Source organism: Chrysemys picta, chromosome 1 (genome assembly GCF_011386835.1).
Source record: "Chrysemys picta bellii isolate R12L10 chromosome 1, ASM1138683v2, whole genome shotgun sequence".
NCBI classification, from domain to species: domain Eukaryota; kingdom Metazoa; phylum Chordata; order Testudines; family Emydidae; genus Chrysemys; species Chrysemys picta.
Window position 1 is genome coordinate 96,451,525 of NC_088791.1, and position 27,220 is coordinate 96,478,744.

Genomic DNA, 27,220 nt, shown 5'->3' on the forward strand with positions numbered 1-27,220 from the left:
GAAAGCAGTGACTTTGGAAAAGACTTGGGGGTGATCAAATACTCTGGCCAAAAGGGCTAATGCTAATCCTTGGCTCTGTAAACAGGAATCTCGAGTGGGAGTAGGGAATACTGTGTCCAGTTCTGGTGCCCACACTTCACTTGAAAAATTAGCAAAGGTTCAGAGAAGAACCACAAAAACAATAAAAGGATTAGAAAACATGCCTTATAGTGATAGACTCAAGGAGCTAAATCTGTCTAGGGTATCCAAGAGAAGGTTAAGGGCTGAGTTGATCAGTCTATAAGTACCTATATGGGAAACAGAAATTTGATAATAGGGGGCTCATCATCTAGCAGATAAAGGTATAACAAGATCCAATGGATGGAAGCTGAAGCTAGACAAATTCAATATTGAAATAAGGCACATTGTTAAAAAAATGTGGGAAATTAATCTGTGGAACAATTTACCATTGGGTTGTGGTGGATTCTCCATCACTGAAATTTTTTTAATTAAGATTGGATGCTTTTCTAAAAGATCTGCTCTAGTTCAACCACAGCTATCGGACTTGATGAAGGAATTAATTTAGGGAAGTCCTATGGCCTGTGTTAGGCAGGAGGTAAGACTGGATGATTGCCATGATCTCTTTTGGCCTTTCACATCTATGCATCTACTGCACTGAGATGCCAACTCTTTAATAATAGGTGATGGACTTGCTTTCACAGCACTTTGGTGCTGCTAGTCTGTCCTCTAGTGGCTGATTGAGAAAATCACAATTATTTCTGATGACAGTGATGGCTCTGAAACATTTTGGGACCCAGTGGAGAGCACCCTTTTCTTTTTTTCTTTTCACAAATAGTGTTTCTGTTCTGAGAGCCCCATTCTGAGAGACAAAAAGCACTGACTTTGGAGCACTGGCCGGGGGTTATTTCTTTGCCCTATTGGGTTTATTTCCCATGGCTAGTCTCTCTCCAGACTGGTGCGTAGAGACTGGGTGCATTCTGCACTGTCGTGCCACATGTTCCAGGTTCACTCTCCAGTTCTATTGTCTCAACCTCTGGCTTCATGTTGGCTCTCAACAAACATTGGGTTGTATTGTTTGCATTTCATTAGCTGCGAGGGGCCCCAGTTAGAACGTGGGCTCCATTGTGCTAAGTACCATCCAGACAGAAATGGATTCTACCCCAAAGAGCTTACAGTCTGCAAGAGAGGGCAGAAGTGCACTTGCAAAGACATACTGGGAATTCATGTCTAGCTTAGCAGGTTGGAGGTACACACCATCCACCAGCTGGCGTTTGGAAAGGCCTGTTCAAGAGTGAGTGTGAAAAGGCCCGGGGTAGACCTGAGGAGAGCCTTGTTTCTAACCATGCACACTCTGCTTCTGTTACTCTTTGGTGAAAGTGGAGGCGGAAGCATTTTCTTGACACCCAAAGCGCAGTTGCCAATATCCCAAGATGTGTGCCAGAAGGCAGGAATTGACCTTTTATGTTGACAAATCATGCAACAGTTGGCTCCTGCTTTGCTGTGAGCTGATCACCCTTGGAATGGTCTCGAGATTTTGTGCACACATGGGAGAGAGAAGATGTGCAGTGCCTGCATTGAGAGCAGCTGTCCCAGTTTGTGGGTACTTTGTCTTTTTAAGGACATGCTGAGTGCTGCACTCTAACTTTAGCACAACGGTATGGATTGACTCGGCTTGTTTTATTAATGGAAGGATATAAATACATCTGTTTTGCATCTGCCTTGTTCTTCCATGTGTAAATGGCAGGCTTAGTCCCGACTCTCTTTGGTGATTAAACTCACCATCTTTTCAATCACAAATCACATTTCCATGCGTCAGTAGGAAATGTAAAGCTACAAAGTCACTTTGCTCGGCAGACTGTAACTCAGCCAAGAAGCCACTGATTTTGTGGAGCTCTTTAAAAATATCTTCACTTAATCTTTGTTTATATCAAATTATCTTTTCCATGAATTGACAGTTCTAGCACAGCTGATACACTATACCTCTTACCCATTCCGCACTATTCCACCCCGTCCCCTCAGGCTCAGCTCTAAAAACCCTAGATCTTTGAGTTAAAAGCAGCAGTGATTTTTAAAATTTTTACTACTACTTGGTTCTCCTCTGTCCACATAGAAGGAATTCAGCCTCCATAAATATCTCATGAAATTGATCAAGTACATTTCACATGTGTGAAGCAATTGACAGGTGTGTTGCGAGCAAGACACGAGAAGTCATTCTTCCATTCTACTCTGCGCTGGTTAGGCCCCAACTGGAGTATTGTGTCCAGTTCTAGGCACCGCATTTCAAGAAAGATGTGGAGAAATTGGAGAGGGTCCAGAGAAGAACAACAAGAATGATTAAAGGTCTTGAGAACATGACTTATGAAGGAAGGCTGAAAGAATTGGGTTTGTTTAGTTTGGAGAAGAGAAGACCGAGAGGGGACATGATAGCAGTTTTCAGGTATCTAAAAGGGTGTCATAAGGAGGAGGGAGAAAACTTGTTCACCTTAGCCTCTAAGGATAGAACAAGAAGCAATGGGCTTAAACTGCAGCAAGGGAGGTCTAGGTTGGACATTAGGAAAAAGTTCCTAACTGTCAGGGTGGTTAAACACTGGAATAAATTGCCTAGGGAGGTTGTGGAATCTCCATCTCTGGAGATATTTAAGAGTAGGTTAGATAAATGTCTATCCGGGATGGTCTAGACAGTATTTGGTCCTGCCATGAGGGCAGGGGACTGGACTCGATGACCTCTCGAGGTCCCTTCCAGTCCTAGAATCTATGAATCAGAGGCCCTGGTTCTACAGAGCACAAAGTCAGTCACATACTCAACAGCTGCAGCGGTCGCAGCATCCTCATCATGTGAGGGGAGATGACACTCTCCCATGACTCAGGAACAACATTGACCGGCAGTGGAATTAGCTGCAGCCTCGAACTCTGTGACTGTTCAGACATAGGGCTTTTGAGGGGAGGGGAGAAAGAAAAGGGGGAAAAATGGGGCAACCCACCCAAAGCTTACAAAAAATGATGGTAAATATGGCAGGAGACTCCACATTTGTGGATTTTACATATTTGTGTCTCAATGACTCAAGTCAGGTAACCCATTTGATATTTAAAAAGGAGCAGGAAGGAAGCAGGGGCAGGGGTTCTAGCTGCCAACCTTGCAAACTCCCCGTGGGCTCTGGCAGCCAAGCAGAGCTCTTTATGGCTGTGATATAGGCAATCACTATTCTAGTGTATTAGAATCTAGTTAAGAACACTGTCAACAATGTGTGAACCAGAGTCCAATCCAGCTTGCTGTACCCTAGTGTGTTGGCTCTGCAGGGGGAGCAGCAGTAGAAAGATGTGAAAACTTGATGAAGACAGAAAAAGGTCTCTGAAGACACACAGAGGATCAAATCCATCTCTGATGTAATTCCAATAACTACAGGGGGGTGGGATAGCTCAGTGGTTTGAGCATTGGCCTGCTATAACCCAGGTTATGAGTTCAATCCTTGAGGGGGCCACTTAGGGATCTGGGGCAAAACCAGTGCTTGGTCCTGCTAGCGAAGGCAGGGGACTGGACTCGACTAGATGACCTTTCAGGGTCCCTTCCAGTTCTATGAGATAGGTATATCTCCATATATTATTACTATTTACTGCTAACTCTAGTGACTGAGGCTATGTCTACACTACAGATTGTCAGTATAATTTACGTCACTCAGGGATGTGACTGATCCACACCTTGAGTGACATACCTTATACCGACCTAAGCGCCGGTGTAGACGGTACTATGTCAGCGGGAGAGCTTCTCCCGTCAGCTTAGAGCATCTTCACCAGAAGAGCTACAGCGGTGCAGGGCCCTCCCCATCAAGTAGTTGTTGCTGGCTATTACTGGACAGCTATGGGCAATATGAAATTTTCCATTGCAGCTGCATATTGTCAATACCCTCAAGCCCCAAATTGGGCACAAAGTAATGCTCTAAGCAATTGATACATTTTCGCCCTCGATGGAAATGCTGCTGTAACACTGAGTGCTCCAAGACGTAAGCCTGAATCCCCTGAAAACACAATAGTGCCTTGGGAGCCAAATGCAAAGTTTTCCCTTCCCTCCCACCCCTCCTACACACATCCCTCCTACACACGCGCCTTTTCAGGCCCCATACTTCTTGTACCCTAGTCTTGAACTCCCAGATCCGTCCAGGCCCTAAACTCCCCAGAACCTCATGAACACCCCGGGGCGAAATCCTAGCCCCATTGAATGCAATGACAAAACTCACATTGACTTCACTGGGGCCAGGATTTCACATGCTGTGCTTTCCCTACCTGGACCTTGAGCTTTTACAGCCCCTGTTCCTGGCTGTGTGCTCTCATGGGCACAGGCGCTGTGCTCATAGGTCCCGTCCCTATTTAGACCCCAACCTGTGATGGTACCCCATCCCTCCCCTGCCAACCAGGGCCCATACCTCCTGCTTCCATTAGCTGTAGACCTGTGCTCCCATGCACAACCCCCACATTCTGCATTCCCAGGGCAGGAATTCCCTATACAGCAACAAACCTTATATTTTCTGTATTGTGAGTGTTTGCACATGGGCTCTTTGCTGATGAAGAACTAAGTTTTTTCACCCTATTTCTTTGGAAAGTTAATTCACCTGAGACTTGTGGTCTTGGATTTGGCCCAGGTACTAGACCAGGGGTCGGCAGCCTTTCAGAAGTGGTGTGCCAAGTCTTCATTTATTCACTGTAATTTAAGGTTTCGCGTGCCAGTCTTACATGTTAATTTTTTTAGAAGGTCTCTTTCTAGAAGTCTATAATATATAACTAAGCTATTGTATGTAACGTAAATAAGGTTTTTTAAATGTTTAAGAAGCTTCATTTAAAATTAAATTAAAATGCAGAGCTCCCCCGGACCGGTGGCCAGGACCCGGGCAGTGTGAGTGCCACTGAAAATCAGCTCGCGTGCCGCCTTTGGCACGCGTGCCATAGGTTGCCTACCCCTGTACTAGACAGAATGGCGCAGCCATTTTGAAACCTGAGGGATCTGGAATGACCTCTTGAGCCATTAGGCAAATCAAGGATATTTTAACTACCACAAGCCATCAGGAAATTTCTCTTGCGTTTGCCATAAAGTCTCAGATTTGCCAGGTAAACTCAGGATCCCAATAATGTGGGCATGCACAATAGACCGATCGGGCACTGTACTTCCCAGAGTGTGGTGGTTTTTTCCCAAGTTGATACTATGTTGTTGTTTTCCGTCGAGTTATTGTGCACATATGCATTCCACTGTAGGGTCATGGAATGTATGTGTGCACAATACATCCTGCAAAACAGTCATACATATCTTGTGAGTAACCGATTCTTGTTTTTTTTGCATTAGCAGTCCTGGGTTTTCACACGTTGTGATGGGTGGTGTTGCCATGTGGGTGTGTACCTCTGAGTGGTGATTCTTTGTTCCTCAGTCTAGCACCTGCCTTCCTTTACCAGAGCACCACCCATTGGAAAAATCTTTAACTTTGTCTATTTTTTAAATACCTCCCTTTTTTTAAACCAAGAATTTTGCAGCAAGTTCAGTGGAAAATGGTGCCCTAGAGAGAGAAAGGAATTAGAGGCTGAATTTAGAGCGACTGGAAGCAGGTGAAACTATACTGCCTTTGCTGGAGCTACACCTAATTCTAACAGTTGGAGTTGTGACCACAACTGCTGAAATTCTAGCAGTGCTCTACATTTCCAGCGGGTACATTGGGCTGACAGCAAGAGCCCAGCATGCTCAGCAGTGGAAGGTATCAAGCAAGCTCCTGCTCTGTTTACCCAAGTTGGTGATCAGGTGTGATATCCTGATGTCTGCCTCAACATGAAGGGTGCATACTATGTATCATCACTGGGTGGAGAAGCGCAAAGTTTCCCTTGGAGTGAGTGAGGTACCATTTAGCAGCAGAGTTTGGCCTCTTTGTCGTCTTTCTGTACAAAAGAGCTCAACTAGCTTGTTAATTTCAGTACACTATGTAAGGAAGATAGAACAGGCTGGATTGGAGCCTTGGGGCATAAAGCAGACAGGGAAGAACGTTTATTTTCAGACTGTTTTCAAGACCGCAGAGGGAAGGGTCAGGTCCTGTCACCTTCTCAAGTCAGAAATAATTGTTCCTTTCAGAGCATTCAAGTTTACATGTCCTTGCCTCTGAAAGCAAGTGGGTGTCCAAATCATTAGCTATTTCAGACACTGACGTTCCAGTGCTCACCATGTTATTTTTGAACAACATTGTAAGGGAACCAGCAGCTCTGATTTTTGTCCATTTGATTATAAATTTGTCAAAAGCACAAAAGTCTCAATAAGTGGCAATAGAGGAGGGGACTGATGCTTTTGGTGGAGAAATAAAAGGAGACTCTACCCGCATGTCACATTACTACTGTATTCCCAGACTTAGTACCTTGGCTACCTGATTCTGTCTAATAGTGACTGCCATGGATCCAAAAGCTTGTCAAAGAGAAGGGGCATCCTTGTCTTGAGTCACAACCTGGATTAAAGGGGCTGAGGAAAAATCCATTACTGCCTATTACAGCCAAGGCCTTAGTTCAACACTAATGAATGCAAGAGCAAAATGTAGCTCTCCAAATCCACATTTACAGGGTCAAATTCTGCTCTCCGCTACACTGTATAGATCTAGAATAACTCCAGTAATTTCCGTGGAGATACTCTGGCTCCACACCTTGCAGCTAAGAGAAGAATCTGGCCTGTCAAGTTAAAAGTAGTGGCGCCAACCCCATTCCACCCTGTTAAAAGCTTTGTCAGGCATGAGAAGAGACTCCACATTTTGTGAAATTAGACACTGGTAGAAATTTTCAAACTAGGGACCATACAATTAATTACAGAAATCCATATTTAGGCACCTAAATAGAAATGGTCTGATATTTAGAGGTACTGAGAGATCCAAATTTCTGTTGAAGTCTGTGGGAGTAACAAACAATTTTGGACTGGGAAATCCACATTCAGAGTATTTCTCAACCTCAAGTTTTGCTTCCCCAATTGGTGTCCTGCCGCCTGACTTTTAACAACCTATACACATGTACCAGTTTTTCTCAGTTTTCCTAATCCACTGCATTTATAAAACATCACCTCAATATTTGATCAGAGTTCATATGTTTATACAGTGACAACTGCCCAATATAGGGATTATAGGGTGGTAGAGGAATTAGTATTCTGTCCTACTCCGGGTGTAAGCAGACTCTTAAATTGACCACATTATCCTTCATTTCTCTGGCCTCCTCTTTGGATCTAGTTACTTGGGAATAATATGGCCAAGAGATGGATCCCTCTTCATGATAAGGCCAGTGTCTCTGCCCTCTGACACTCAGTGCATGTCCATTTGAGGGAATAGTTTTCAAATAACTATTTAATTATTCTAGTGAACTGAAAATGTATTAGTCATTCATCCATTACCATGTGTTCTGTTTAATAAGAATAATAAAAATGTAGAAAAAGCAATTTTTGCCTGATTGTTAGAGTCTGAGATTATAGCAACATTTGGATGCAGATAAAATCAAAGGAAGCACCAAGGGCCGTATGCCAAGATACAACCTATTTACCAGAACAAGAATATAAATAACAAGAATCACATTGACCATAAAAATAAAGTGAACAAGTTTTCCAGTCAAATCCCCAAATCAACCTTTTCCTCTATGAAAGAAGGGTAGAAAGAAAAAGAGAAAAGGATATATCCAAAGCTCATACATCTTCTTGCATACCTATATTATTTATAATTATTTTAAATCCTACAGGATAACCCAATATATTAAAAGAGAAAAAATAGTTCTTTTGGGAATGGCTGCCACACTGAATCCTTTAAAATCAGAGTCTCTGGTCTTTTCCCTCCTCTTGGGTAGCTTCTCCACTCTTCTTAAAAATCAGAAAACTCATTTTTATCCATAAATGGCCTCTTTTCCTTGAATAAAAAAGTGTTTCATTTTGTGTGTCTTCAATCACTATGTGAGTGGAGCATCCATACCCCTGACATAATGTATCTGTTTGTTTGCTACAAGCCAGCTCAGAGTGAGACATACGGCCTCATCTGGGGAGAAGTCAGGAATTAATCATCAATATGTCATTTGGTAACAATAAAAGAAGGGGAACAATGCACTGTGATGGCCAACCCATCAGAGTGTCAAAGTTTGTCCCAGAAGATGGAGATACTTAGGTAGGCCCATTAGCAATGAGATTAGTTAGCTGGACTTTCTCCATATTTTAAGAGAGAGTGAATCAGCTGCAATCACAAATTGACTTCTAAGAGCTGAAGTCATATACAATTTATGAAGATTGTTGTACTAGATTTTATGGACCTAATCAAGAGAGCCAAGATATTCTAGATTATGTTCTTTTGTTTTTGTATTCACAGTTGTCTTTGCAGATAACCTCCAAGGCTTTCCATGCTCTATTACTGATAAATGTTTTAGAGAGACAGGGTGGGTGAGGTAATAACTTTTATTGGACCAACTGCTGCTTCACAGTCAAAGCTATTATCTCACCCACCTTGTCTCTCTAATATCCTGGGACCAACATGGCTACAGCAACACTGGAAACAACAAGTGGTTTAGATTCATTCAAGGTTTTGTAGACTTGATGTTAGACCTTTGCAAAGGCCAGTAGATTGGATAATTGATTCAAGTGGGGAAAGAGAATAACATTAGTTCCACTCATGTTTTCTGATTCCATGCCTTAGTTGAAAGTAAGCAAAAAAATTTGGAATGAGGATGACATCAATATAAAAAGCATATCTTAAGGGACCCTAGCACACCAGCATAGAAAATGGCAGCCAGTCATCTGATAAACTGTGACCAACTGCATGGAACTAGGCTAGGTCAAAATATTTTTGGTTTTGTGACTGGGGCATAGAGGAGAAAGGGATGGAGTTTCACAAACAAATCCATGTTGGGGGGGGGGGAACTGCTTACAATGGCTTCACTGATTGGGGAGATGGCTTTTGCCCATCAATCTGTGTGTTGAGGCTCAATTTTATAAAGAGCATGTTGAATATGATGTAAAGCATTCCATCCCTCCCAGGTGATCCTTCACAAATCTTAATGGGAAAGCATTGTTCTATACCAGTAGTTCTCAACCAGGGGTACAAGTACCCCTGGGGGTACACAGAGATCTTCCAGGGGGTACATCAACTTATCTAGATATTTGCCTAGTTTTACAACAGGCTACGTAAAAAGCACTAGCGAAGTCAGTACAAACTAAAATTTCATGCAGACAATGACGTGTTTATACTGCTCTATATACTATACATTGAAATGTAAGTACAACATTTATATTGCAATTGATTTATTTTATAGTTATATGATAAAAATGAGAAAGTCAGCAATTTGTCAGTACTAGTGTGGCTGTGACACTTTTGTATTTTTATGTCTGATTTTTGTAAGCAAGCAATTTTTAAGTGAGGTGAAACTTGGTGGTACACTGGACAAATCAGACTCCTGAAAGGGGTACAGTAGTCTGGAAAGGCTGAAAGCCACTGATCTATACCATGGTTTATATTTAGGAAGCTCAGGTGCCTCTCCTGCCTTGTATCAGAGGGGTAGCCGTGTTAGTCTGGATCTGTAAAAAGCAACAAAGAGTCCTGTGGCACCTTATAGACTAACAGACGTATTGGAGCATAAGCTTTCGTGGGTGAATACCCACTTCGTCAGACGCATGTGGTGGAAATTTCCGGAGGCAGGTATAAATATGCAGGCAAGAATCAGTCTAGAGATAACGAGGTTAGTTCAATCAGGGAGGATGAGGCCCTCTTCTAGCAGTTGAGGTGTGAACACCAAGGAAGGAGAAACTGCTTTTGTAGTTGGCTAACCATTCACAGTCTTTGTTTAATCCTGAGCTGATGGTGTCAAATTTGCAAATGAACTGAAGTTCAGCAGTTTCTCTTTGGAGTCTGGTCCTGAAGTTTTTTTGCTGCAGGATGGCTACCTTTAAATCTGCTATTGTGTGTCCAGGGAGGTTGAAGTGTTCTCCTACAGGTTTTTGTATATTGCCATTCCTGATATCTGATTGTTAGTCTATAAGGTGCCACAGAGCTCTTTTTCCTGCCTTGGAGCACTTCAGATATTCCAAGTGCATTTGGAGATATCTGACCTGCTGTATAAACAAAGTTGAATAACTTCTCCAACTCCACCCCACTTGTGTTGAAAGGGGTAATTTCTGGAAGAGAGGAAGAATAAGGGGGAAGGAAATAGCCATTTTTATTAGATTAATTGGACCCATGAAAGGGGGAGTGGAAATTTGTTCCACCTTAACAGGCAAAATGTGATGCCTGGATGCTGAGGCTAGGAGGACATTAGAAGTGTGATAGGTAGGTAGATCATCCCTTATTTTATGAAAGAGTGGTGGTCTATTACTTGTGTGACCAATGGAGATACATGAAGGAAATGTGACTCCTAGGTTGGGCCAGTTTAAATGGAACATAAGAATGACTATGGAATCCCTGCAATACCCACATACTATGGCTTCAATGCTGAGTAGCACTTATTCACATAAGTAACCCTATCAATGGGGCTACTTACATAGATTCTTCTCAACATAAGTCAGAGTTTCAGAACTGAAGGAAATGTTAAACACTGAGAAATTTTTTTTCTTCATATTTTGAAACCAAAACTAGAACTGAATCTGGTATTAAAAACCAAAACCAAAACCCACCACCTCACCTTGACTGCAAGCTCTTAAGGGCAGGGACCGTCTCTTACTCTGTGTTTGTACAGTGCCTAACACAGTGTGGCCTCTAACTGTTACCGTAATATATATAATCTGCATAAAATGTCATCTTGGTTGAAGATGGAGATGCCTTTGATCATATAAAACCATTGCTCACTTCAGCCAGCAGTTCTACTGCAAGAATAAACAGAAGGGGATATTTAATGTATGATTCTTCATTTATGGTGTACTGAAACTCTGTTAAAATTGTAGGCAGTGATTTTAAATTTCAGGTTTTTATTCCTGGTCCTGCTTGCAAGCTGGGGGCTCTGTAGGAAAGCATGTGATTAGTCAGTCTAGACTCTAGAGTATGCTGGGTGAGTTGTGCCTTTCTGTTTTAGGGAGCAGCCTGCCTTGTCTCTCTCTGTTTTGCAGCTTTTGTTATTGTGTGAATACAGGTTACTTGCAGGATTCTATGGGTATATCTCATTTAATCATTTCCCTGCCATTGCTGGGGCCTCCAGCACCAGGGCAGCTCGGTCCCTCTTGTTCACTGCCTGTGGCACATAATAGTCGAATCTCCTGTGGGCTAGTCTCATTTCAGTTGTTGGGTTTAGGGTGCTGGCTGATGTTGATGGCCTGTGCTATACAGAAGCGCCTTTGTTTTCTGTTTAAGCTGATTTTTACCAAAAAATTCCTGGATTTTAGAAAAAGTATTATTCATTTTCCCCCCGGTTTTCACCCGACTTTTGTATCATTCAAATATATAAAAAATAACTTTTTATTAGGAAAATACAATACATTGCATGAGATATATGTATTACGATAGTACATTAGTCTGTGTGTATATGCAAAGCTGCCTGTTGAAGTAAGGCTATGTATTAGTCTAGAAGATACACACAATACACAAACAGGCATGCACGCAAGCTCTGAAGTGCGTGCGCGTCTGAACATACTGATGAATCTCACGTCCACCACGTACACGTTTCAAGCTGTTAGCAGATAACGGTTTAAAGATTTGACACACTAAAATGGGAAGAAAACGAAAATCTGTCTCAGAATACGTTTCAGCACACAAGGAAGTATTCGAAAGTTTTTAAAAAAACAAAAACAGGATGAAGTTGAGTGTGTACGCTGCAAATGGTGTGGCACAATTATTAAATGTAAATATTTATAGGCTAACAGTTCTAAGTCTACAACAGTCAACTGTTTATTCAAATGAAAAGTTTTATTTGGGGATTAGAGAGATATTGTTTTCTTAAACTCAGAGGTGGCGTTGTGTTTTGAGTTCTGTTTTAGTTCTGCAGCAAACCCACATTGATTAACAGAATTCAAAGCATTAATCTACAGAATACTCCCCCTGTCTTTCCATCCACCAAAATAAACCCCGATATTTACCCAGTAAAATGATGAATAAATAGTCTTTTGCACTGATTTTCACCTGTTTTTGTTATGATAATAAACACTGATAAATTCCTGGGAAAATAAACACTGAAAACGAAGGGCCCTAGCTATACAGGGGGTAGGGTGACCAGACAGCAAATATGAAAAATCGGGGGGGTGGAGGGGAAGAGTTTAATAGGAGCCTATATAAGAAAAAGACCCAAAAATCAGGACTGTCCCTATAAAATCGGGACATCTGGTCACCCTAACAGGAGGTCAGACTGGATGATCTAGTGGCGCCTTCTGGCCTTAAATGCCATGATTCTAAGACTAAGGGCTGGTCTTCCCTGGGGGGGGGGGGGATCGATCTAAGATATGCAACTTCAGCTATGAGAATAACGTAGCTGAAGTCGACGTATCTTAGATAGATTTACCTCGGGTCCTCACAGTGTGGGATCGAAGGCCGCGGCTCCCCAGTCGATTTCGCTTCCGCCCCTCGCGCTGGTGGAGGTCCGGAGTCAATGGGGAGCATGTTCGGGGATCGATTTATCGCGTCTAGATGAGATGCGATAAATCGATCCCCAATAGATCGATTACTACCTGCTGATCCGGCCTACACTTAAACCACGACTGCAGCACAGTTGCACAGCTTCACTGTAGACACTCACTAGAGTCATAGGAGGGGTTCTCCCATTGCTGCAGTTAATCCACCTCCCCAAGAGTATTCTTCCTTTGACCTAGTGCTGGCTCCACTGGGGGTTATGTTGGCTTAACTAGAGTTACCATATTTCAACAATCAAAAAAGAGGACGGGAGGAGCCCCGCCCCCGTCCTGCCCTAGCCCTGCCCCTTCCACTCCCTCCCACTTCCCGCTCCCCTCAGAACCGCCCCAACCCTCCTCTCCACTCCTTGTCCCTTGACTGCCCCCTCCTGAGACCTTCCCCACATCCTAACTGGCCCCCTAGGACCCTCTCCCCTACCTGTCCCCTGACTGCCCCCTCCTGAGACCCTCCCCCCATCCTAACTGGCCCCCTAGGACCCTACCCCCTACCTGTCCCCTTACTGCCCCAACCCTTATCCACACCCCCACCCCCAGACAGACACCAGGGACTCCCACGCCCCATCCAACCACTCCCCACCCCCTGACAGCCCCCCAGAACTCCCGACCCATCTAAACCCCTCTGCTCCCTGTCCCCTGACTGCCCCCTCCTGGGACCCCTGCTCCTAGCTGCCCTCCAGAACCCCACCTCCTACCTAAGCCTCCCTGTTCCTTGTCCCCGAACTGCCCCCTCCTGAGACACCCCCCCACCCTAACTGCCCCCCTAGAACCCTATCTCATACCTGTACCCTGACTGCCCAAAACCTTACACCCCCAACCCCCAGACAGCCCCCCCGAACTCCCGACCCATCCAACCCTGCTCCCTGTCTCTTGACTGCCCCCTCCAGAACATCCCTGCCCCTTCTCCGACCCCCTGGCCCCCTTACCGTGCCGCTCAGACCAGAGCGCTGTGGAGCGGTGCACTGGGCAGCAGGGGTGGGGTAGCAGGAGCATGGGGAGGAGCTCCAGACTGCCGGAGGCCCGAGGCGAACGGCCAGCCGGCAATCTGCGAATGCAGGGAGGGGGAGGGAGGGAGAGAGAGGAGGGGAGTGGTCTCAAGTTGCAGGGGAGAGGAGGGGGAAGTGGAGGAGGGGCTCTGGCTGCCAGAGCCCCGTGTGAGTGGCACGATCCGGCCGGCTGCCCCATCAGCACGCGCGCTCTGCATGGGGGGGGGGGGGGAAATCCGGACATTTACAAATCCCGCCCCCCCCCCCCCCCGGACGCTATTTTTATCTCAAAAAAGCCGGACATGTCCGGCAGAATCCAGACAAATGGTAACCCTAGCTTAACTCTGTCTCTTGGGGGTGTGGATTTTCCCCACCCCTGAGGAATGGAGCTATGCCGATGTGACTTTTCAGTGTAAACGTTCCCTAAATAAAGTCGTGTTATGTTGCCAGGGGCGGCTCTAAGCACCAGCTAAACAAGCTGGTGCCTCACCTGGGCTGGATCTTGGGGTGCGGCGGGGCACGGAGCCGGCTAAGTGGGGAGCGTGTCCCCGCCACTCTCCCACAGGCAGCGGCCACCCCCCCCCCAGGCAGGAGTCGGTAGCATGGCCCTGCCCCGGCTGCAGAGGACGGACAGCTCCTCCTTGGCTTGTCCCTGCCACTGCAAGCCAAGGAGTGCCCCGTCCTCCACAGGCAGGGCAGGGCCGCGCTACCGGCTCTGCCTGGGGGGTGGGCGCTGACAGTGGGAGAGCGGCGGGAGCCGGTAGCGCGGCCCTGCCCTGGCTGCAGAGGACGGGCCGCTCCTCAGCTTGTTAGCACCGCTCTCCTGCGGGCAGCGGCCCCCCCCAGGCGGGAGCCGGTAGCGCGGCCCTGCTCCGGCTGCAGAGGATGGGGGAACATGGCGCCCGGGCGGTCCGCTCCTCCTCAGCTTGTTCCCGCCTCTGCCTCCTCCCCTCTGCTCCGCCTCCTGCCAGGGGGGGGAGAGGGGAGCAGAGCGACAACCTGGGCTGAGCCCAGCTCGTGCTGGGGCCAAGGCGAAGACCAAGGATGAGCAGGGCTGGGATCCAGCAGCAGCCCCAACCCCTGGCCCTGGGAGCGGCGGTGACCAGAGATGACTCCACCTCAGGCCAGATCCACAGCAAGTTAAGAGTCGGGCCAGGTGGGAGGGTCCCCAGGACCCCTGGGGAGCTTCTGCCTGCTGGAGCCCCAGAGACGGCTGCCTCCCTCCCCAGCCCCTCACAGCACTCCAGTGCCTGGAGTCTCCTTCTGCCTTCCCTCCTGCAGGGGACGAGCGACCTGGCAGAGAGGGGCAGCATCTGCCCAGCAAGCCCAGCACCTCTTCCTTGGCTCCTCCAGCCACAGAACTCTCTCCATTGCATGCCCCTCGGGCTTCCAGCTGGGCAGCCTCAGCGCTGCGAAAACGCCAGCAGGGCTGGGTCCAGTGTGTATCCGAGCTCGTGGGGAGCTCTCTCGCCCCAATGACTAGCGCCTTACCTACGGCAAGTACAGTAGTGCAATTAGGAGTGTGACGTGAAAAATATCATGTCACGTTGTGACACGGTCACTCAAATCACGATTACGTGTGTGTACTGTGTTGCCCTATTGGCGCCATTCGCACTAATTTCCGTTTCCCGTTGGTGCCAGTGGTTATAGGGCTAAAATGCCGGGACAAAAACGAAAACGACTTTCTGGTGCTGCTTACCGGCAACAAAGAGAGAAACGGCAAAAAGAATTAGAAAAACTATCTCGTATTTTAAAAAAGTATTTTAAAAAAGTCAACAATCAAGGAGAAAGCTCTAAGCAATGCACTGAAAGTGATTATTCATCAACTGATGAAGACCGATCAAACCAAAGATTACCTTTATCAACTGATAAAGATGAACAACAATCTGACCAAAGATTATCTTCACTAACTGATAAAGACGAACAATCACAATCCATCCAAAGATTTACTACTTCAGCTGAAGAGTCCAGAAATGAAGAACTGTTATCCAAATCTAAAACTGAAGAACAATTATTGGAAAGTGGAGAGACTGACATAGGATCAGATCCAAGTACATGGCCGACAATAATTACTGATACAATGCGAATTATTATTGTGAAAAAAGGTCCTTCAAAACTAGATCCTACGTTTGAATATCCATTTAATGAGTCGAATCGTTGATTTATGCCATCCAGTATGAAGAAAAAAATGAAAAATGGGGAACAAATTAATAGATCGTGGTTAGTGTGTTCACAGACCAAAGATGTAGTTTTTTGTTTTTGCTGCAAACTGTTCTGTAACTCAGACATTTTTCTGGCAACTGCAGGTTTTAATGACTGGCGAAATTTGCATCAGCATTTGAAAGAACATGAAACATCAAAAAATCATTTACGCTCATTGACAAATTGGATTGAGCTGTCAAACAGATTACATACTGGTACAACAATCGATGCGGTACAGCAACGTCAACTAAATTCAGAAATTCTACGTTGGCAAGCAGTGTTGGAACGTTTACTGGCAATCATTAATTTCCTAGCCGAACAGTGCCTCGCATTCCGTGGAGCCTCGGATATTTTATATGAGAATAACAATGGAAATTTCTTAAAATTGGTTGAGTTATTGGCAAAATTTGATAATGTTATGGCTGAGCATGTACAAAGACTGAAAGATGGAGAGATTCACACCCATTATTTGGGTAAAAATACACAAAATGAGACAACAGAATTAATTTCTAATGGAGTGCGTAATGAAATTTTATCGAATTTGAAACATGCCAAATATTACTCAATTATAGTTTATTGTACTCAAGATCTGAGCAAAACCGAGCAAATGTCAATAGTTTTATGATTTCTGAAAATTGATGAAAATGCAGAAGTGAAAATTTGTGAACACTTTCTAGAATTTATACCAGTGAATGAAACTACTGGGAAAGCCCTCACAGATGTAATTCTACAGAGATTGGAACACTATGGAATACCTTTAGAAAATATGCGGGGCCAAGGGTACGATAACGACTCAAACATGCGAGGACGACATGCAGGTGTACAGCAAAGAATATTGAATTTAAACAATCGAGCTTTTTTCATTCCTTGCCATGCGCATTCGCTCAATCTGGTTGTCAGTGATGCTGCCAAATCATCTAAAGATGCCGTTTCATATTTTACCACAGTGCAAGCAATTTACAACTTTTTTAGTGCTTCCACACACCGTTGGGCAGTCTTGAAGACGCATCTTGAACAAAAACTCACACTTAAACCTCTGAGTCAAACTAGATGGGAAAGCAGGATAGAAGCTATTAGACCATTCCGATATTCATCAGGAGAGATTTACGATGCACTATTCGAAATAAGCCAGGACTTGTCGTATGATCCTTCATTTCGACATGAAGCTGAAACATTGGCTCAGAAAATGATGCAGTTTCAATTTTCATGTTGTACGGTTGTTTGGCACAATATTCTAAATCAAATTAATTTGACCAGCAAAGTTATGCAGAACATAACCATAGACATATCCGAGGCAAAGATGATTTTGAATAAAATGCTGGAATATTTAAAAAAATACCGTTCAGATGAAGGATTTGAAGAAACTGTCAAAGAAGCAGCAACAATAGCAGAGGATCTTGATTTTGAACCAATGTTTGCACCTCAAAAATTCATTCGTCCTCAGGAAAAAAACAAGACAGTTTTGTTATGAGGCTCATGATGATCCTAGTCTCGATCCAAACAAAAGGTTTAAAGTTGAATGTTTCTATTGTATTTTAGATGTAGCTATAACTTCCATTGAAGAAAGATTTTGTCAGTTGCATGGTCATTGTGAAACTTTCAATTTTTATACGATATTGGAAATATTAAAAATCAGTTTTCCAAAAAAGCAACAGAGGGTCCTGTGGCACCTTTAAGACTAGCAGAAGTATGGGGAGCATAAGCTTTCGTGGGTAAGAACCTCACTTCTTCAGATGCAAGAAGTCATCTTGCATCTGAAGAAGTGAGGTTCTTACCCACGAAAGCTTATGCTCCCCATACTTCTGCTAGTCTTAAAGGTGCCACAGGAGCCTCAGTCTGAATCTGTAAAAAGCAACAAACACGGCTACCCCTCTGATACAGTTTTCCAAAGAAGACCTCATGAAGCAGTGCCAAGACCTACATTTAGCTCTCAGTACTGATAACGCTGCTGACATTGATGCAGTAGAACTGTATGATGAATTCATAGCTTTATCTGAGCTAATAAGTCCTAAAACTTCTCCTCTAAAAGTATTAGAATTTATAGCAAGAAATGATTTTTTCACTCCAAACACTGCTATAGCATTACGCATTCTTTTAACATTACCAGTATCAGTGGCTTCTGGTGAGCGCAGTTTCTCAAAACTGAAATTACTAAAAAATTATTTGAGGTCCACCATGTCTCAAAATCGTATGTCAGGACTGGCATTAATTTCAATTGAAAGTACTATTGCAAAAAAGTTAGATTTCACTGACTTATTAAAAGACTACGCAAGTATAAAAACCAGAAAAATTCAGTTCATATAAATTCTTTTAATTTATGAGAAACTGGAAGACACTAACGTCTTTCATTACAGTGTATAGTTGAACTCAAATTGTTTGTAATTGTGTTTTTGTTAAAATTAAATGTTAAAATGACACTAGTAGGAAATTGTTTTATTTCACTAACTACAAATTCTCTGTTTTCATTTTTTTTAAATTTTAAACAGTCAAAACAAAACTGCAAAGTGCAAACGTGTAAAAGCCAAAAAAAAGTGCAGGGGGGCGGGGGGCGGCAGCCAAAAATTTTTTTGCTTGGGGCAGCAAAAAACCTAGAGTCAGCCCTGTATGTTGCAGCCTTCTAGGAAGAGTATTTGTTTTTTATCTAACGTCTCCGTGTGTATGCCTCGAACACGATGTTTATACTTAAAAGTTTGCTAATTTGCCACATCTATCAACTCCATATACGTTGTATACAGCAAACTGATCGCCTCAAGTTTCATTTTCAGCTTCTCAGCTATTTTTCTTATTTCAGCTCCAGTCTCTCCCTTACCTCCCTCAGCTACATGTGTGAAGCTTTTCCTCATATCACAGGCTTTTTTTATGATGGCTGGTGTTGCTATTGCAACATCCTTCTGCCAGTTTCCTTTGGATGCAGCAGGTGGTGTTTCAGCTGAGTCACTTTCCATTGCCTTAGACTGTCTGGTTGTGCTAGTGCTGCTGCTTCCTTCTGACCCTGAACTAGGGTTAGCTTTTTGTTGAGTTGATTTGTTTAACTTTGTAATGTTTCTATGTAATCCTTGAGCTGATCCAGCAGCAGACATGAAATCATTCCAGTAGCTGCAGAAGGTCAGAGTCTTCTGAAAAGCTTCTAATTCACAATCCTCTTCATTAGAATTTTTCAGATAATTCAGGCCGTTTTCATATTACTTTAGCAACTCCTCAACTTTAGACTTTATCTGGAAGTGGTAAAGAATTTTGTATATAACTCTAGAAATATTTGCAACATCACCTAATACCTCCAAACCAACAAAGAGACGGCCACCATCTTTTACTAGATTAAAAATGCTTGAAATAAAACCCCAGGTGTTTGCTGCAGTACTTATTGTGGCACATTTCTTATGGACTTCATCCGTGTTGTCTACCATTTCCTCAAGGCATCGTATGCAGCTTTCCACCTTGTTTCTTTGCTCAGGAAACTGCTTCAGAAAGTCACCGATACTTTCTTTATTCCTGTTGGATGACAAAGTCATATGTTTATATTTGGTGCCACAGGGTCAGTCAACACATGAGAGCTGCTAAAAGGTAAAGGCTTGGCTGGAATAATCAAATACACAAATGCAGAAGAGTTGAATGCTGGCTACCCATGGACAGTAAGTGCTCCAGTGAAACTCCGTTCTATTCAGGTTCTTATGCTGCAACCCCTCACCTTGTATCTGAATGTGAAGATGTTGGAATGGCAGGAGATAAAAGACTGTAGAGACATAGCTGTTGGGGGAGGGAGAGATTCTATGAAGCTTCTCCTCCTGGCAGGGGCTGATGTGTAGAGTGGGCGTGCTGAGAGCCATTGAACCAAACTGTAAACCCTGGATATGGTGGAAAACTACTTCAAGCCTGGAGGTGCGGCCATAGGCGCCGACTCCATGGGTGCTCTGGGGCTGGAGCACCCATGGGGAAAAATTAGTGGGTGCTCTGCACCCACTGGCAGCCAAGCTCCCCTCACCCCTGCCCCACCTTCTCCCCCGCCTTCCCTCCCTGAGTGTGCCACGTCCCCACTCCTCTGCCTACCTCCCAACCGTTGGGGTTGAAGTTGGGGCAGGGACTTTGGCAAAGGGGTTGGAATAAGGGAGGGGCGGGGTAGGAAGAGGCAGGGCAGGAGCGGAGCTGCATGGAAAGGGTGGAGTGGGCGAGGGGCAGAGGGGGAGGTCGAACACCCAAGGAAAAGCAGGAAAGTCGGCGCCTATGGGTGCCGCAGCACCCCCAGCACCTCTAGTTCCAGCACCTATGCCTCCCAGTGAGTCCCCTCTAATACTGGCCTCAGCCGCAGTGCCTACAGAACAGTCAATGATGGTGGGTGTGCAGTGACTGCTGCTGAAGATGCTCGTTCCAGTGTTACCTTCCCCCTCTCTCTTTGCTGTATCCACTTATTCTCCCTCTACGCCGAGGTTGTAAGCTCTTTGGCACAGGGACTACCTTTCTATTTATACATGTGAGCTACATCTAGCGCACCGGGAAACCCAAACCCTGTCTGAGCCTTCTAGATGCTATCACAATCGCAATAATTGTAGCTCTCTTGTCATTTGGGAGGGTTGAGACAAGAGCTCCCCCAGACAGCCAGCGGCACAGAATCAGCAGCGAGCAGTAGGATGAACAGGAACTTGAAGCTATCTGCTCTACCCGTGTGCTTGGGACCTAGACAGCCACTGGGGCGTTAGTGCAGAGCAGTTGTTGCTAGCCCAGAAGTTTGACTGAGATGCCCAGACAACCAGACTCTGTGCGCAGAACAATCTACGCCTGGACACCCAGCCCACACAAGCTCCTTGTTTGGAGGAGGGGTAAGGGAGTCAACTTCTAGCAGCAGGACATGTTGCCCCTCAATTGCTTTCTGCCAGATGGAGTGTGGGGATGGGACATTCCATTGGCTTCTCAACAGGAGCCCAGCTGAGCAGAAGCACCCAGTCCCTTGCCAGCTAGTGGTCCTGAAATAGCTCGGCTACTCGAGGCATTGGCCAAGGAGAGAGAATTTTAAAAAGTGAGTGATCTTATTCACTTAGTCACTGTAATATATATATCGGACTAGGGTAGTATCCCTTTTAACAGTCCATGAGCCCTCTAGTGGCGCACTCTGTGTTTTAGAAGCCCCCTGTAGCGGGGTGGTTACCCCGCTCCTGCAGAGGGGTTTAAAACAGCCTGGGCAGAGGGCTGGGGCAAAGGGAAAAGCTACTGGGCTGATTGGGGAAGTAGCCATAGCTGGGCCACGCCCCAATCAGGCCCCAGCTGGCCTGTATAAGAAGGCTGGGAGCCAGGAGCTTAACAGTCTCTCTCTGCCTTCAGAGAGAGAAGGGCCTGGCTGCAGGGAGCTAGACAGGGTACCTGAGTGGAGCAGGGCTGGGGAAAGGCTGGGGAGCTCCAGCCTGGATAGCCCCAGGCTGCGGCCTAGCGGAAGGCCAAGAGGTACTGGGGGTTGCAGAGGGCAGCCCGGGGCTAGGCCAAGGCAGCAGGTCCAAACCCAACCTTACCTGTGATGAGTGGCCTATACTGCAGTCTGCCCCAGGGAGCGGGGGCTAGTTGGTGACTGGCAGTGGCCTTGTTCTGAGGTAAGGTGGGGATAGTGGGTGGGGGTTCCCCAGGGAGGGGAGACCTAGCGTGTGGATACTGCCAGGGGGCAGCACCCAGAGCAAGGGGCACCGGGGTCCTGGGAGGGACACGGGGGCCTGAGGAAGAGGATAGGCAGATCACCAGCCTGCAGGGGGCGCTCCAGGACGCTGGAAGAGCTAATTCCCGAGACGACCAGCAGGAGGCGCCGCAGGGGTGAGTCCGGCCCTCTTACACCCCCGGACACCAGCCAGAGCAGCAGCGTGTATGTGACTAGGCTGCCTCCCATCTTTGTGTATGTTAGTAAACATGGTTACTTAGGGCCCAACTGTGCCCATGTGGTTTCTTCATGTAGTTATTGTGTGAGGAGCAAAAGATGCAGCGCCTACATTTACTGAGATGGAAAGTATTGTTTGAGATTGGGGATGGGGAAGCACTGGTGGGATTTATTCTGAAGCACTTTGAAAAGTCACTGGAGGCAGAAGTGAGCAGCACTGCCCCTTGACTTGGAAAACCTGCAAAGCTATTGACTCACAGGACGCTCCAGCCACTTTCCCAGTTTCTTGGTGTTCGCTTCACGCATAACAAACAGGATTTGAGCCAGTCATGCAGCACTGCTTTCAGATATCACCCTGAACTGTGTAAATCAGTGTGTCACATGCACCAAAGGAGGAAGTAAATTGCTCTGCTTTACTGGTTAAATCTCTCTTAGGGCGAGTCTGCACTTGACAGTTTCTTAAGATTTCCCACCATTGCCCTATATCCCACCTCAATGATCTGTTTGTTTTAAACAGTTGTAACCCTTCTGCCCCTCTGAGTTGGCAGCAACAAGGGCCGGGTTCAGTATCTAGGGGTTCCGTTTCAATAACGCAATGCAAAACCAGCTCGAGCCCCCACGCAGTGACCTGGGACAATTACATACCACCCCCCAGGTGCCTCTAGGAGGCAATACTTCCCCTCTCGCAAGCACGGAGTCTGAGTGTAGCAAAAGCCTTTTAATAAAGGAGGGAAACAATGCGGCATTATGTTGGGGAAAACACCACAAACAGGATTCATAACACATACCATGAGCAAAAGTTTGGCAGTGTCCTTTTCCCCTCAGGATCTTAAATTCAATCACCCCAAAGTCCAAAAACCCCAAAGTCTCTGTCCCTGGTCAGTGCCGCCCCAGAGTTCAAAAGTTTATCTGCAGAGTTTTACCCCCCCAGCCTGGATGGAAATGGGGGGTGGGGGCACACGGGATCTTAAGGGGCACCTTACGTGGTCCGAGGCCGACTGCCCCACCTCTCTGTGGAGTTCTGCTGCAGCCTTTACCACGAATGGCTCCGCTCTACCAGCCGCGCCACGCCGCTTCTCCAGCCGTCCCCGCAAACTGCACCGCTCTGCTCCCCATTCCGTGGGCCGCTCCAACCGTCCCACAAACTGCTCAGCTCTGCCAGCCGCTCCACTCCACCAGCCATCCCATGAACCGCTCCAGCTGCCCCCGCAAATGGCTCAGCTCCGCTCGCTGTTCCATGGGCCGCTCCAACCATCCCACAAAGCCAGCTGCTTAGCAATATATCTTCAGGCTCCCCCACTGGTTAACACAGCACTCAGTGATCTCAGCTCAGCAATTTTAGCTCTCTTAGTGATTTCAGCTTGTAGTAGGGGAGCCCCAGTGCTGGTGCATCATTGGCCCAAAGTGAATTCAGTTTAGCAACTTCTAGCTAGACTCCTAATGGAAGCAAACTTAGCTCTGCTATTCAACAGTGGAGAGAGGAGGTAGTGCAATTGGTGTTCCAGGCCCTCAAAAGGGGCCCATACCATCAGGTACACATACTTGTCCCCAACCTCTCTCAATTCACTGAGTTTTGTAACCCATGCCCGTTGTCTAGCGAGTGCTACTTAGTTACTGGTGAGTCCCTCTGTCATACAACAGTTCCACTGGCCTTGATTCACAGAATTAACAACACTTTATTCTTCCTCCCCCAATAACAGAGAAACTGGGGATCCCACACCAGCCAAAGTAACCACTTTCAGTTGAGAGAACAGGAGTACTTGTGGCACCTTAGAGACTAACAAATTTATTAGAGCATAAGCTTTCGTGGGCTACAGCCCACTTCTTCGGATGCATATAGAATGGAACATATATTGAGGAGATATATATATACACACATACAGAGAGCATGAACAGGTGGGAGTTGTCTTACCAACTCTGAGAGGCCAATTAAGTAAGTGGAAAAAAAACTTTTGAAGTGATAATCAAGCTAGCCCAGTACAGACAGTTTGATAAGAAGTGTGAGAATACTTACAAGGGGAGATAGATTCAATGTTTGTAATGGCTCAGCCATTCCCAGTCCTTATTCAATCCTGAGTTGATTGTGTCTAGTTTTCATTTCAGTTGTTGTTGTCCCAGGCTAGGCGGGTGGGTGTGCCTATGCAAACAAGATCAGCCCCTGAAGTTCTTTTCTTTTCCACCCTCGCCATAATTCACCACAGATGTCAGGGTAGAGCTTATCCTGACTCTGCTTACACAGTGAACGGGGAAAGAGCCAGAATCGTAACTGTTAAAATGAAAGCTGAATTCAGGCTGAATGTGTAACAGTTGCGAGACATAGGAACTGCCAGGTTGGATCATACCCTAGTTGTCCATCTACAGTAGTTCAGTATCCTGTCCCTGACAGTGGCCAGCACCAGATGCTTCAGAGGAAGTGGCAAAAAAAACCCTGCAGCAGGCAGCTCTGGTATAACCTGCCCCCAGGGAAAGTTTCCCCCTAAACCCCAATAGATAGAGGTTGTCCTATGTGCTGAAGCTTGAGAGTGGGACATCTTTCTATCATAACTGGCACCTGGAGACTGTCTCACTCCGCATAGTAAGGAACCTGACTTTGATTAACATTGATGGACTTTGAGTGCAAAGGATAGCCTTAAAAATACTAATCCTAGGTACTAATTCTCAGAAGCCCTGTTTATCCTAGGGAAATTTTCTAAAAAATTCCCACTCTGTCTAATGTCAGTTCAGCTTCACAGACGTTAGTAACATTGAGAGCCACAGCTCAGGACTGATGCTGCTGGCTTTAATGTTGTGTCATGTAACCCCGCTCAAGGCAGATCTAATACATTTTCAGTACAAAATAATACATCTGAAACGTTTCACAGACTATGCACCTATGCATAGAACTGGAATACCACAGCCTGCATTTTTCACATAACATGGAACCTTGTGCAGTACTAAAGGGGAAGTAAATTAAAGCAGATCAACTGGTTAACTTCTGTTAGAGAAAATTCTTAACTGACCAAAATTTCTGTGCATTACCTCTCAAGATAAACCACGGCCTGCTTGATCATCATCAAATCTTCAGTATTCAAGTCAGGGACAAACTTGTCCACCAGTATCCTCTTCAGATGCTTTGATATTTCAAGGTTGTCATCGAGATTTTCTAAATCAAATTTAAATAGTTAAACCAAGTATTCCCTTGTGTTTCGCATGAGAGTCAAATTAAGAGGGGGCAGGAAGCTACAGGCCATGGTTCATGCCCTGTGCTGCGGTATAGAAGATTAGAACTCAGTTCCAAGTCCTGATCCTTCATTCCCTGGACTCACAAGGCCTGGAAATGCTCCTCATAATCATGTAGAAGACCCAGATTTGGGTCCCAGTCTCTCCCACTGCAGGCCAAGTGTAATTGGGAGTGTTTTACAGGTTACCTGGGTGACTCTGCTTAGGGTCCCAGTCTCTCATGGCCAACGGGATCATGAGAGAGGAAAGCAGGAAATCCTGGCCCTGAAAGGGTGTGTTAAGTGTGATGCACTAGTTCTGAACAGTGAAAAATAGGGAGAGAGAGAGATTGAGAAACAGCCTGAGCTGCAGCAGATATACAGGTACCTTCAGAAATTCTAGATGCTCCTGAAGACATCCTGGAGGAAAATACCCTCTGCATCTTCTCTGTTGAACCCTTCAGGAGTATCTTGTTAAAGGTGACTCAAGAGGAGACTGATGTATGGAATGACTCAGAGTCTAGTTCCTGGTGGGAACAGGTGCCCATATTATAAAACTATCAGTGGAGTCAAAATTTGCATGAGCTTTGTTGGTAGCCTCAGGGATTCCATGGGCAACATTCCCACTCCTGAGAGAGGTAGCTATACTGAAGCCCTGGTGTACACAGTGCTAGGTCATTGGAAGAATTCTTCTGTCAACCTAGCTATTGCCTCTCAGGCAGGACCGGCTCCAGGGTTTTTGCCGCCCCAAGCGGCGGAAAAAAAACAAACAAAAAAAACCACGATCGCAATTGTGATCGGCGGCACTCCGGTGGCAGCTCCACCGCGCCACTTTCTTCTTCGGTGGGAATTCGGCGGCAGGTGCTTCCCTCCGAGAGGGACCCGCCGCCGAATTGCCACCGAACAGCCCAACATGCCGCCCCTTCCCCTTGGCCGCCCCAAGCACCTGCTTGCTGGGCTGGTGCCTGGAGCTGGCCCTGCTCTTGGGAAGGTGGATTAACTACGCCAATGGGCGAACTCTTCCAGTCAGTGTAGGTAGTGTCTATGCTGAAGCACTATGGCGACGCAGCTGCAATGGTGCCACTGCACCACTGTAGCATTTTAAGCATAGACAGAGGCGATGTGTGGGGTGGCCTGTGGGGTGATGTGCCCTCCCCCACAGATTTGCTGCTTGGTTTGTACTGAGCATGCTCACACAGACTGAACAGGCTCAGTAACATCTGCTGAAGCTGCTGCCCTCCTCCCCCCCTCCCCCCCCCCAATGGGCAGGTTTCTGAGTGTAAACATACCCTGAATGCCTTTCCAAGACCTGAGGAAGAGCTTGTCTTTTTCACCAACGGAAGTTGATCCAATAAAAGATGTTACCTTGTCTTTCAATTAGTTTGTTATTTTGTCTTAATCTGGCAAATGTCAGATTGAAATGCCATTTGACTGAAACATAAGGCTGTTCTCAATGTGTAGAAGGCAGAACACTAATAAATCTTCAGTGCTCTGCAGAATCTTCTTTGCAGTAGAAATAAAACCGATCACATTTCTGGCTTGGACTCTTATCTGTAGATGCTAGATGAAGCACTAGAAAATATATCATGAGGAACAATCTTGTGCTAGCAGGGCACGAGAGAGGAGTGGACTCAATTACCTTGGTAGATCTTTTTCAGCTGTAATTTCTTTGTTCCCTTAATTTAAAAACTGGTCATTTAAAGTGCTCTGGGCGGCTAGTTGTCTTGGACTCAGTAATTTAATTTAACAGCTCATGTTCAGAGCCTTGTAAGTGTGTCCTGGTAATGATGTGGGTTGGGTTCAAGAGCACATCGTAGTAAGGAAGGTAAAGTTAATATTAACAACAGCACTGCATTAGGACGACCATTTAAGAGAAGGAAAGCAAAGTGAATCTGGTTGCTGTGACCATCAGAAACAGTCCATCGTATGTTTTCTATAGTAAATAGTTCAGGTTTTACTAACAATTCCAACTCCAGTGTGTTCTGTTTGCCAGCAGGAGGCAAAACAGTAGCATCTTGCTTGATAAATATAGAAGATCTAAATCAATAGTTCAAATGAAATCCCATTGCACTTACCTCTCGGGCTGCCACTTGTTTGTCTGTATCATGATTTGTATGGCTTTCCCTCTCCACTGACACCCAGGCTGTGCTGTGGGAGGACAAAAAGCAAAGCTTTAACAAGAAAGTGGAAAGAGGAAACTGATGAGATAGAAACTGTTGATATCACTAGGCCTAGTGAACAAAGGTTCTTCAATGTTTAACTCTAATAGACTTTGAAAGCTAGATGCATGGAATGTGTAAACAGCCAGTTATCAATTACAACCCCCCCATCATACCAGGTACCAAGCGATAATGATGAGGCTAGCATGTTTCTAGCTGGAGAAGAGGTAATAAACCAAGGGCAAACAGAACCAGGTAAC

General features: G+C 45.6%; 1 long non-coding RNA gene across 2 annotated transcripts; it reads right to left on the reverse strand.

Annotated features, from left to right (window-relative positions):
- Nucleotides 1-17,586: 17,586 nt before the first annotated feature.
- On the reverse strand, nt 17,587-27,029 carry LOC122172503 (uncharacterized). 2 transcript variants are annotated; one of them, XR_010592000.1, is made up of 5 exons: nt 26,877-27,029; nt 25,190-25,328; nt 24,623-24,746; nt 23,619-23,741; nt 17,587-19,245 (listed from the first exon to the last, which is right to left on the reverse strand). It is a non-coding gene; the product is annotated as an uncharacterized LOC122172503 (long non-coding RNA). The 2 variants fall into 2 exon arrangements; XR_006172878.2 differs by lacking the exon at nt 17,587-19,245 and having other exon boundaries at nt 22,308-23,741.
- Between the last annotated feature and the right edge of the window lie 191 nt (nt 27,030-27,220).